The sequence below is a fragment of the Nicotiana tomentosiformis genome, chromosome 6, assembly GCF_000390325.3.
Source record: "Nicotiana tomentosiformis chromosome 6, ASM39032v3, whole genome shotgun sequence".
Taxonomy (NCBI): Eukaryota; Viridiplantae; Streptophyta; class Magnoliopsida; order Solanales; family Solanaceae; genus Nicotiana; species Nicotiana tomentosiformis.
The window spans coordinates 23,032,253-23,043,417 of NC_090817.1; positions in this window are offsets into that span (position 1 = coordinate 23,032,253).

The following is an 11,165-nucleotide window of genomic DNA, read 5'->3' on the forward strand; positions in this document are numbered from 1 at the left end:
TCAATCCTATTATTCTCAACTATACCCATGTCGTGCAATACCTCATTGCAACGATCCAGAAAATCCTGTGGGTCCTCAGAAGATGCACCACTAAAATGAATAGGAAAGAGCTTGGTGAACCTATGCAACCTCAACAAAGCCTTAGAAGACAAAGCGGGCCTATCACCAACCTGTGCCGCAACAACTGCTGAACTACCCCAACTGGCGGGGCTACTGGAGTCTGAAGCTGGGGAGCCAGATGCTCCGGGGTATGAGTAGCAGGAGTCTGTGCTCCTCCCCCAGCCCGGGAAATAGCTGGTTCCACCGGGAATGTACCGGTCTGGGCCACACTCTCCATAAGGCCCACCAAATGCACTAGAGCATCCTGAAGCACTAGAGTGGCTATGAACCACTCCGGGACCTAAGCTGGTTCGACAGGTACAGTCTGAGTTGGAATCTCATCCTCGAAATCTACCTGAAGCTCCATTGTGGGTGCTGGTTGATGACGTCCACAACACACCTCAATAAGAGATATGATATGGCCATATGCAATAATAATTACCCAACTATGAGTTAGGGTCGAATCCATTGGGAGTTATAAGGGGTGTATGGAGTATATATTTGAAGCAAGTGAAAGGACTACCTAAATTGCACTTCCACAACCGAGTTTTGATTTCTACTTCTACTATAACTTTAATGATTGTGAGCTAAGGTAAATAAACTAGAGATGAATGTTTTGATATTTTTTCAAATAGTTTAAAGACCTAGGGCTATGACCATAACCTCGGTGTTTGCCTAATGGGATAAAGATGTTAACACTTGTTTTGTTGATTGGGTGTATTATAGCTATCAACTCTAAGTTACCCACTTAATACCTCTCGGTCAGAGAGTGATTTTGCCCAATTTGGCTTTTCTCAAGTCTAAATGGGTATCAAACAAAATAGTTGATATGAGCTCAAGTCGGGTGCTTACTATCCATAGTTGGAACCCTTTAATTAGGCTAATCAATCTCTTAATTAACCCAATTCCTTGTTAGCCAAGTTACCCTTGACTAGGTCTCTCTTTCTCAAGTAGAGACTAAGTCAAATAGACATGAATCAATGTTCACAACCATTAATTCTAAAATCAAAGCATGAACTAAGCTAAATAATCAACACCCAATCATAAGCAAGTATTAAATTGATCACCCATAAGGTTTATACACTAGGGTTGGGTCACAACCCTAGTGAAAATCTAGCTACTCATAATGGGTATTGAACAGAATAAAGAAAAAAAGCTAATTAAACCCATAATGAAAGATTAAAATAATGAAATCTAATGTTAACACACTAGAATAATGTAAAACTTCCTAAAGTAGTAAAAAGAAACGGCTACAGCAGCTTTTAACGTTCAAACTTGACCTAATTTTGTGAAACTCGTCTATTTATACAGGGCCAAAATTCACAGACAAAAAATGCCCCTCGGGAGGTTCTGCATCCGTACAATTCCATGTGCAGTCCGCAAATATTTTCAACTGGCAGGAAGGTGAGTTATGCGGCCGCACATTTCTGAACAGCGACCGCGAGGCAACTTCTGCGACCACACAATTCTTGTGTTGCCCGCACTTCACAAAGTCTCCAGGACTTGTTCTTCTTTCATATTCTCTAAACTTTGTATCTTTGTTAGTAAAACCCCAGTTCTGCGGCCGCACATTGCTGAAAGTCCTGTTGGGTTTTTTTCTTGGTTTGCGACCGCAGATGGAATTCTGCGGTCCGCAATTTCTTCTGCAGACTACACATTTGTGCTTCTACGCCCTTTATTGCCTTGTGCTTTGGAACACTCCTTTTTCAATCGAATTTCATCTCGGGAGACCAAACTTCCAGCATTCCTGTAATTTGCACAATTTTATTAGTTTCGGGAACACAATTCAATACTTTCAGAATAAAACAAAAGCTAAAAGGTGATAATAAGCAGTCAAAATCCCCACTTATCAACTCCCCCAAACTTAAGACTTTGCTTGTTCTCAAACAAATAAATTAATTCTCACCTCTAAAAGTTAAGGGTCATTGCAGTGAGTTAAAGGTGTCCATCCATACATCAGTTGGGACCAACAATTACCCACACTACTCATGCATTATCAACAAGATAACAAGTTAAACATCCATGCATATATAGTTCTAATGTGATAATTGAGTTTCAAGAATTGACTTTACTCATCAAGGACCCTTGCTCTATCATGTAGGCCATGGTGGACTCCAAACTCTTCCTCCTCTACTTTCATTTGCCAAGCTCACTTAAGAAATTTAGCACTCAATTCAAAGATTTATGAAAGGTCCACTCATCTATCTTAAGAGAATGTCACAAGTACGGCTTCAAGTACCATGGGCTTGCCCCTCATGTAGATCGCCACTAATGTAAGTTCACTCGGTTTGAAATCAAGCAGGACTTCTTTCGGTATGTAATGAAGGCTTTTGGGTTAGGGTAGAGTACCGTATGGGTAAGTGGTTACACCTTTCCTTAAACACTCCATCTTTCATTTCTCGGCTCACACTTTGCCAATTCTTAGAGTCACTTTCTTTTCATTGGGAACTAGAGAGACTTAGCATCACTTTTTCTTGATCATTTCATTCTTTTTATCCTTTTTTTTATTTCTCCATGTTTGGGATCATTACCTCTTTTTGAATCCATTCAACCCTTCCACTTATTCACTTTTTGCATTTTGCTTTTTGTTCTTTTCTTTTCTTGCCTTCTCTTCTTATAGAGATCATTTCTTTTCTCTTTCTGTGCATTTATACCTTTTTCAAGTTCCTCATCTCTCACCCAAACTTACGTTTTAAGTCATTTGTTTCACAAGAGTGTTAAGAAAAGCTCGGGTGCCAAGAGAGGGTCACGACAAAACGGGTAAAGGCGTGTAACATGGTTATCAAATAAGAAAGGCTAGAGGCTCAAAGGGGTTGACTAGGGATAATGACATTGGTTGGAAATAGAAACAGGCCAAGGAGAGCCTACAATCACTTCTCAAACCAAGAAAAGCTTAGGATTTCTCTTTGAAATACATCTGGGGTAAGTTCTGGACCCTTCGCACGGATACATAGACTAGCAATAATTCATCTCACCCTTCACGCAACCGGATTGTAAAAGAGGACAGAGTCGAGCGCCCACAACGACCACATTCAAGTTTAAAGATCACTATAGTCCAATTAAACCACTCGATAATTGCCAAAGTCAACACAAGAGTCACAAAGTCACTAACTAGAGCTATTTCTTTCAAAAACCTTATTTCTAACCATAAGCACGTAGTTAAGTGTCTTGGTGCCAATTGAAGCATGGTTGACTCTTCGAGCATGACTTAATTAGGTCTATTTATTAATTACTACTTCTATTGTTACCTAAACACAAACAAACTGTCTCATTCCCTTAAGAAGGTTGTCACGCCATCTATCATTGGGATGACTCACCCGGTTCACACTAAAACTACATTTGGAAAGAACCGTGACATTAAGAAAACCAAAGCCTTATTATCTACTAAAACATAAAAAGAAGATACTAAACAAAACAAAAGCTAATACACTCTTAAAATAGAAAAAGAAGCTAATAAGCAAATGCAAAGATAAAGAAGCTAATGAACAAAACTACTAAGGATAAAATGAATCTACATAGTAAGAGAGAGAGAGAGAGAGAGAGAGAGAGAGAGAGAGAGAGAGAGAGAGAAGATATATACATATAAATAAGAAAAGAGAGAGTATCATCAAATTATTACAAGCCAAATGTATCAAATAAACTCCCCCCCCCCCCCCCCCGAATAAAAGTAAGCATTGTCCCCAATGCTTAGCAAAAGTAAAAGAGGGAAGAGTGAAGAAAACTCCATATGGCTCCTTGGACATCTCTGTGTCCCCAACAATGTCATCGCCCTAAGGATCAGCCAACTGAATCTCATCATCCTCAACTCTTGGTGTGGCTAGGTTGACGAACATCTAACGCACTGCCTCAGTAGTATCGGCAGCAAGGTCTGGCTCTTCAGACTGGCTAGCTGGTGCCACCGGTGCAGATGGTGCTGAAGGATCTGGGGCGGAATGGTGTGGGTCAAGTAACATATCAAATAGGAGATCTCCAGCTCTAGCAATCCTGGTCACCACTCTCCGGAGCTTTTCCACTAACTTCTTGCTGGCCTGGGACTTCCTCATTTTCTTTAATTCCTTTTACAGCTCTTCAATCATTGATCCATCCTGTACTAAGCTGTCCATGATAGTATTCTGATTTTCCAAATTTTTTCAATGACTCCTCAATGTCAGAAAGAACTTATGATACTTGTGAGGTGGAATGCACTGCAACAGTACTGGAAAAGTTAGTTAGCTTTATAGTGGCTATCTGCATCCAGTTGTTGAGCCTCGTCAATATCTGGGAGACTCGCAATGCAGATAGTGGGTGAGTAGGTGGCCTCAAAGCTGAGGTGGGAGCTATAGTAGGAGCTGTAGTAGGGGATGTGAAGGAGGGAGGAGGCATAACTATGGCACTGGATCAAGGCTCGAATGAAATGGATGGAACATCAACTGCCTCAGCAGCTACCATAGCTAGCTCATCAGACTAGTCCGCGGTGGTAGGAGGCTGAACTTTCTTCTTCGGATTGTTCACATCCATCATTGAATACCAAGTAAAAGGCTTCTTCGGCTTCACCTTTATGTCATAATCCCTTGGCTCTACCCTTGCATCCATGAGATATTCTATAATAGTGTTGGGATATGGGTAGGATGAGTCATCTTGCCGAGCAATCACGGAGATTTTTTACGACATCATGACACCCACATTAATAGGGTACCCCACCATAATAAAAGCAACCAAAACTACCCGAGGAATCGGAAGGTGAGTCTCATTTTGGCTCGGGTCCAGTGTACTGCAGACAAAGGTTTGCCACCCCTTCACCTTGAAACTCATAGTGCTCCGATGGATAGGAATCCCAGGGGCAATTCATGGTGGTCGTGGCCCTGGTGCTGCTAGATTCTTCGCTAACCAAAGGCGGACTGCGTCTCCTAATGCACACTTCTCCAAATACTCCTTCGGCTCAACATCTTCGAAGCCCAAGTACATGTTGAGTGTATGCTGATCAAACCTCACTTTGAGGTTACGCACTTTGGTCACCTTTGTCCCCTTTTTGATATGTGCCACATTGGCATAGAATCCACGGACAAGGTACTCTTTGGCATCTACTACACTCTGAGTGAACCACATCCACCCCTTACATTCTCTGAACCGCCTCAAACGGCTGGATTGTACCTCTCTAAATCTTTCAACAGAAACTGTCGCTCAAGGGTTAGCGACCTCGCTGGCCACCATGTATGAAAGCTGGTGAAGGCAGCCAAGCTAAAAATGCGGTCCTCCCAAACCTCTTTCTTCTTTGATCTTTCAAGACCGGCAGCTGTAGCATCTCCCCCTCTACCATCACCGGGGATATCATGAATTGGAGCATCCTGTGCCTCAAGGACTGGTGTAGCCGATGGCTCGAAAGCCTGACTACCACTCTCCGATCCCTCGAAAGTGCTATGAGATGAGGATGGCTCGTCCCTGAGCTGGTATCTCTCTGGAGGCCTCGACTGTACGACCGACTGCTCCTGAACAGAGGCTGAGTTGCCCTATGATACATCCCTAGACGGGACATATGAGCTAGTCTCAGAAAGATCTGCACCTCTCCCTCTGCCAGTTGTTGCTTTCTTCCTTATTGTCTTTGGTTGGCCAAGGGGTAGGGCACTCTTGCCTCGACCCCGAGAAGGTTCACCTTTTCCTTTAGATATGTCGTCGCGTCTTCTAGATCGAACCATTATCTGTATCAAGCAAAGGCGATTGTTAGTTGCAATTTAATGTTCAGACATACACAGAAGAAATGCAAGTAAGCTATAAACCAGAAGACAGAGTGAGGGTACAGAGTTAAAACATGCTTGCATGGAAATGATCTGCAGTCCGCACAATGGTTCTCACGGCCGCAGATGAGGACTTGCGGACTGCACAATTTTGTTGTGCAGCCGCAATAGTGAAGTGCAGTCCGCACAATATAACTTGCAGTCACACCTCTGAAACCCAAAATATTCCAACTCTCTGATGATAAAGAACTGGATGATGTGCGACCGCAACATGATTTCTGCGGTTCGCACAATTAGACATGCGGCCGCACATTGGAGTCAAAAAGTATAGACAGTGAAAATGTTATTCTACGAACGCGATGGGAATGCTACGATCTACACATTTTATATTGCGACCGCAGATCCCTTCCTCACTAATGCTGTCCTAATATCAATTTCTACGGACCGCACGAATTCAGGTGCAGCCACAGAATTCAAAAATTATGAACAGTTCAGTTTTTTCTATCTAGGTTTTTCAATTTTGTGCACAATTTGACATGGAAACATAATAGAGGCATGAAAATATGTTGACCCATTCCCCATAGAGCATGTTTTAGTTAACCCATTACAGATATACCCACACATGGATCCACAATTGAAATTTAATGACAAATGGCCTAAAAAGAACTAAAAATCTACAAATTAAGAGAAAAAGATTTAAAAAAATTAAAGCATACCATATGAATGAGTGTAATGAGTGACTGATCAAAGATGTTGTGTGTGTGGACAAATGAAATCACTAAAAAATTTCAAAAGGGCACTATTCTTTTGTTCAGATAGTGAAAAAAACGTAAATGTGTCCCTAATCCTCTATTTATATGACTTGGTTTGCTAAGGGAAAGAAGGGCGAGTGCGACCACACATTTTCATGTGTGGTCCGTACTCTGTTACCTGAAGACATCCTCTCAACATTTCATTTGCGGTCCGCACAATTTTGTGTGCGGACGCAGATTTCATGTGCGGTCGCACATCGACCTTTTCTCTGATAGAGTAAACTTCGGAAGATGACATTTTCAACCTCTCATTTGTGCGGTCCGCAAGCTAATTGTGCGGCCACAATGTTCTTTTGCTACAACACCAAAATATGTGTGGTCCGAACAAATCAATTGGATCCGCAATTCTTGCAACACTTAGCCAGATTTCTGTCTATAATTCCTGTAAGTCACACTCAGCCCTGTAGCACACTTTTAATCAATTTAGAACGAAAATAACACGTAACTACAAAAGAAAAAAAATGATGGGTTGACTCCCAAGAATCGCCTGATTTAACATCGCGACATGATGCAGAATACCATCAATTGAAATGAATGATCGCCACGATGTGGTTATCTCCAACCTTTCCCAAATAGTGCTTCACCTAATGACCATTGACTCGGAATACTTCATTATTTTTGTTCTTCAAGTCTAACGCACCAAAATGTGTCACACCCACAATTTCTAAAGGACCACTCCATTTAGACTTTAGCTTCCCGAGAAACATCTTCAACCTTGAGTTAAAAAACAATACAAGATCGCCCATCTTGAACTCTTTGTTCCAAATATATTTGTCATGAAGATATTTTATCTTTTCTTTGTAGGAGGACGAACTTGCATAATCATGGTACCAGTACTCATCTAATTCATTTAAATGTGTAACCCTCAAGTTAGCGGCTACATCCCAATTAAGATTCAACTTCTTTAGAGCCAACATGGCCTTGTGCTCTAGTTCAACTGGAAGATGACAAGCTTTTCCGAACACCAACCGGTATGGTGACATTCCGATACGTGTTTTTATAAGCCGTCCAATAAGCCCATAATGCATCATCAAGCTTCTTGGACCAATCCGTCTGATTAGCATTCACTGTTTTGGACAAGATACTCTTTATCTCCCAATTAGATACTTTCACTTGCCAACAAGCTTGTGGGTGATAAGGAGTCATGACTTTGTGAGTAACACCATACTTGCTAAGCAAAGTATCGAAAGCCTTGTTGCAAAAATGTGACCCCCATCACTTATAATAGAACGTGGAGTACCAAACCTTGTGAAAATATTCTTCTTCTTCAAGAAAGCCACCACACTTCTCGCCTCATTGTTGGGTAAAGCAATGACTTCAACCTATTTGGACACATAATCAACCGCGACCAAGATGTAGGTATTTCCACAAGAACTCACAAAAGGGCCCATGAAGTAAATACCCCACACATCGAAAATATCAATCTCCAAAATGGTTGTGAGAGGCATTTCATTCTTATTTGAGATTCAACCGGCCCGTTGACATTCATCACATCTTTTCACTATCTCACCTGCATCCTTGTAAAGAGTGGGCCAATAGAAGCAGCAACTAAGCACTTTGGCTGCCGTTCTTGCTCCACCATGATGACCATCATATGGCGAAGAATGACAAGGCTCAAGAATTTCACCTTACTCTTCTTCCGGTACACATCTTCTAATCACCCCGTCCGTACAAATCCGAAAAAGGTATGGTTCATCCCAATAATAATCTTGACAATCCCGTTTGAGATTCTTTCTTTGGTTTGAAGAGAACTCATCCTGAATGATTAAACACAGAAGCAAATTTGCTAGATCTGCGAACAATCACATCCCTTTCATTAAAATATCCAAGAATTGCTCATCGGGGAAGGAGTCATTGATTTCAAGGCCATCATGCGGCCTCCCCTCTTCCTCCAAACGAGACAAGTGGTCTGCCACTTAGTTTTCATTCCCTTTTCTATCTTGGATGTCAATATCAAATTCTTAAAAAAAAAGCACACATCTCATCAACTGAGCTTTGGAGTCCTTCTTGCACATAAGATAACGAAGCACCGCATGATCCGCGTGGACAATAACTTTTGCACCCATCAAGTACGGGGCAGAACTTCTCAATTGCAAATACAATGGCAAGGAGCTCTTTCTCCGTAACGGTATAGTTGACTTGGGAACTATTCATGGTCTTACTAACATAGTAGACCAGATAAAAAGTTTTGTTGATACGTTGCCCCAAAACAGCCCCAACCGCAACGTCACTTGCATCACACATGAGTTCAAAAGGGACACTCCAATTTGGAGCGGTGATGATGGGAGTAGTTGTCAACTTGAACTTCAACAATTCAAAAGCCCTCATACAACATCATTGAAGTTGAACTTAGCATCCTTTTCAAGAAGCTTGCACAACGGGTTCCCCACCTTCGAAAAACTTTGATGAAACACCGGTAAAACCCCGCATGGCCTAAGAAACTCCGCACACCCTTCACCGAAGTTGGAGATGGAAGTTTAGAAATAACCTCAATTTTTATCTTGTCAACTTCAATTCCATGTTTTGAGATTTTGTGTCTAAGGACAATGCCTTCCTCGACCATGAAATGGCATTTCTCCCAGTTAAGCACGAAATTTATTTCTTCACATCTAGCCAACACTTTATCCAAATTTGCAAGAAAATCATCAAAAGAATCCCCAACCACTGAGAAGTCATCCATTAAAATATCAAGGTAGTCCTCCACCATGTCCGTGTAGATAGCCATCATACACCTTTGAAAAGTTGCTGGTGCATTGCACAAACCAAATGGCATCCGCTTGAAGGCAAAAGTACAATAGAGACATGTAAAGGTTATTTTATCTTGATATTCCGGAGCAATAAGAATTTGGTTGTAGCCTGGATACCCATTAAGAAAGCAATAGAAAGCATGGCCGGCCAATCTATCGAGCATTTGATCTAAGAAAGGAAGTGGAAAGTGATCCTTCCTTATGACTTTGTTGAGCTTGCGGTAGTCCATACACACCCTACATCCGGTTACTGTTATTGTAGGAATCAACTCATTCTTGTCATTAGTAACCACCGTCATGCCCCTTTTCTTTGGGAAATATTGAACTGAAGAAGTCCACGAACTATCGGAGATAGGGTATACCAACCCGGCATCCAACCACTTGATAATCTCCTTCTCAATAATTTCTTGCATAGCCTCATTAGGTCTCCTTTGATGTTCAATAGATGGTTTGGCGCCATCCTCCAACTTGATCTTATGCATGCAAAAGGCAGGGCTTATCCCCTGAATATCCGTCAATGTCCACCCAATAGCCTTCTTCCTCTTTTGTAGCACCACCAATGTGGAATCTACCTGCACGTTAGTCAAATAAGTGGAAAGAATAATTGGTAAAGTAGAACAAGGGCCAAGAAGTTCATACCAAAGATGTGGAGGCAATGGATTCAACTCCAAGGTGGGAGACTCTTCAATAGAAGGCTTTTTAGGATGATTTGTCCAATTTTCAAGATCCAAAGATAATTTCCATGGTGCATAGTTGTACGACCCCATTCCTTGCAAAGAGTTCACATATTCCATGAAGCCATTCATCTCGTCATCATCAAAACTGAGCAAGAAGGCCTCCAGCATATCACCAACATTGATTGTAGCACTTGTATCATCAATAATAACATCGGTCACCAAGTCCACAAACGAACACACCTCATTGCTATTTGGTTGCCGCATAGACTTGCACACATGGAATACCACTTTTTCATCACCAACCCGAAATGTAAGCTCTCTGGCTTCAACATCACAAAGAGCCTTCCTTGTAGCAAGGAAAGGTCTCCCAATAATAATCGGCACTTCATAATCAATCTCAACATCTAGAATGACAAAATCCACCGGAAGAATGAATTTATCAACACGAACCAAGACATCTTCAATCACTTCCAAAGGCCTCCTCATAGTACGATTGGCCATTTGCACTCTCATAGAGGTGGGTCTTGTTTACCCAATCCCCAAAGTTTTGAAAACCGAATGGGGCTTCAAATTGATACTTGCCTCAAGATCACAAAGAGCTTTAGCAAACTCGGCACTTCCAATTGTACAAGGAATCGTGAAAGCACCGGGATCCTCTAACTTATGAGCCATTGAATGAACAATTGCACTCACTTGATGAGTGATTTTGATATTTTCAAAATTCATTGACCGCTTCTTTGTCACGAGATCCTTCATAAACTTGGCATAACCGAGCATTTGTTCCAAAGCTTCAACTAATGGCACATTGATTGAGAGACATTTCATCATTTAAATGAATTTCTTGAATTTATTATCACCATTTTGATTGGAAAGTCTTTGAGGGTATGGAGGTGGAGGCTTAGGCAATGGTGCCTTAGCTTTTTGCACTACCGGCTTCGGTATGTCAATAATGTGATCCCTAGACAGGTTCACCTCCTCTTGAGTCTCTTTCACACTATCATCAATATTAATATGAACTTCATCATTAGGTTTCGCCACATTGTTCGAGATCTCTTCTTCTCATACCACTTGCTCATCACCCACAAGTAGCCTTTGACTTGAGGTGGGTGCATTCCCACC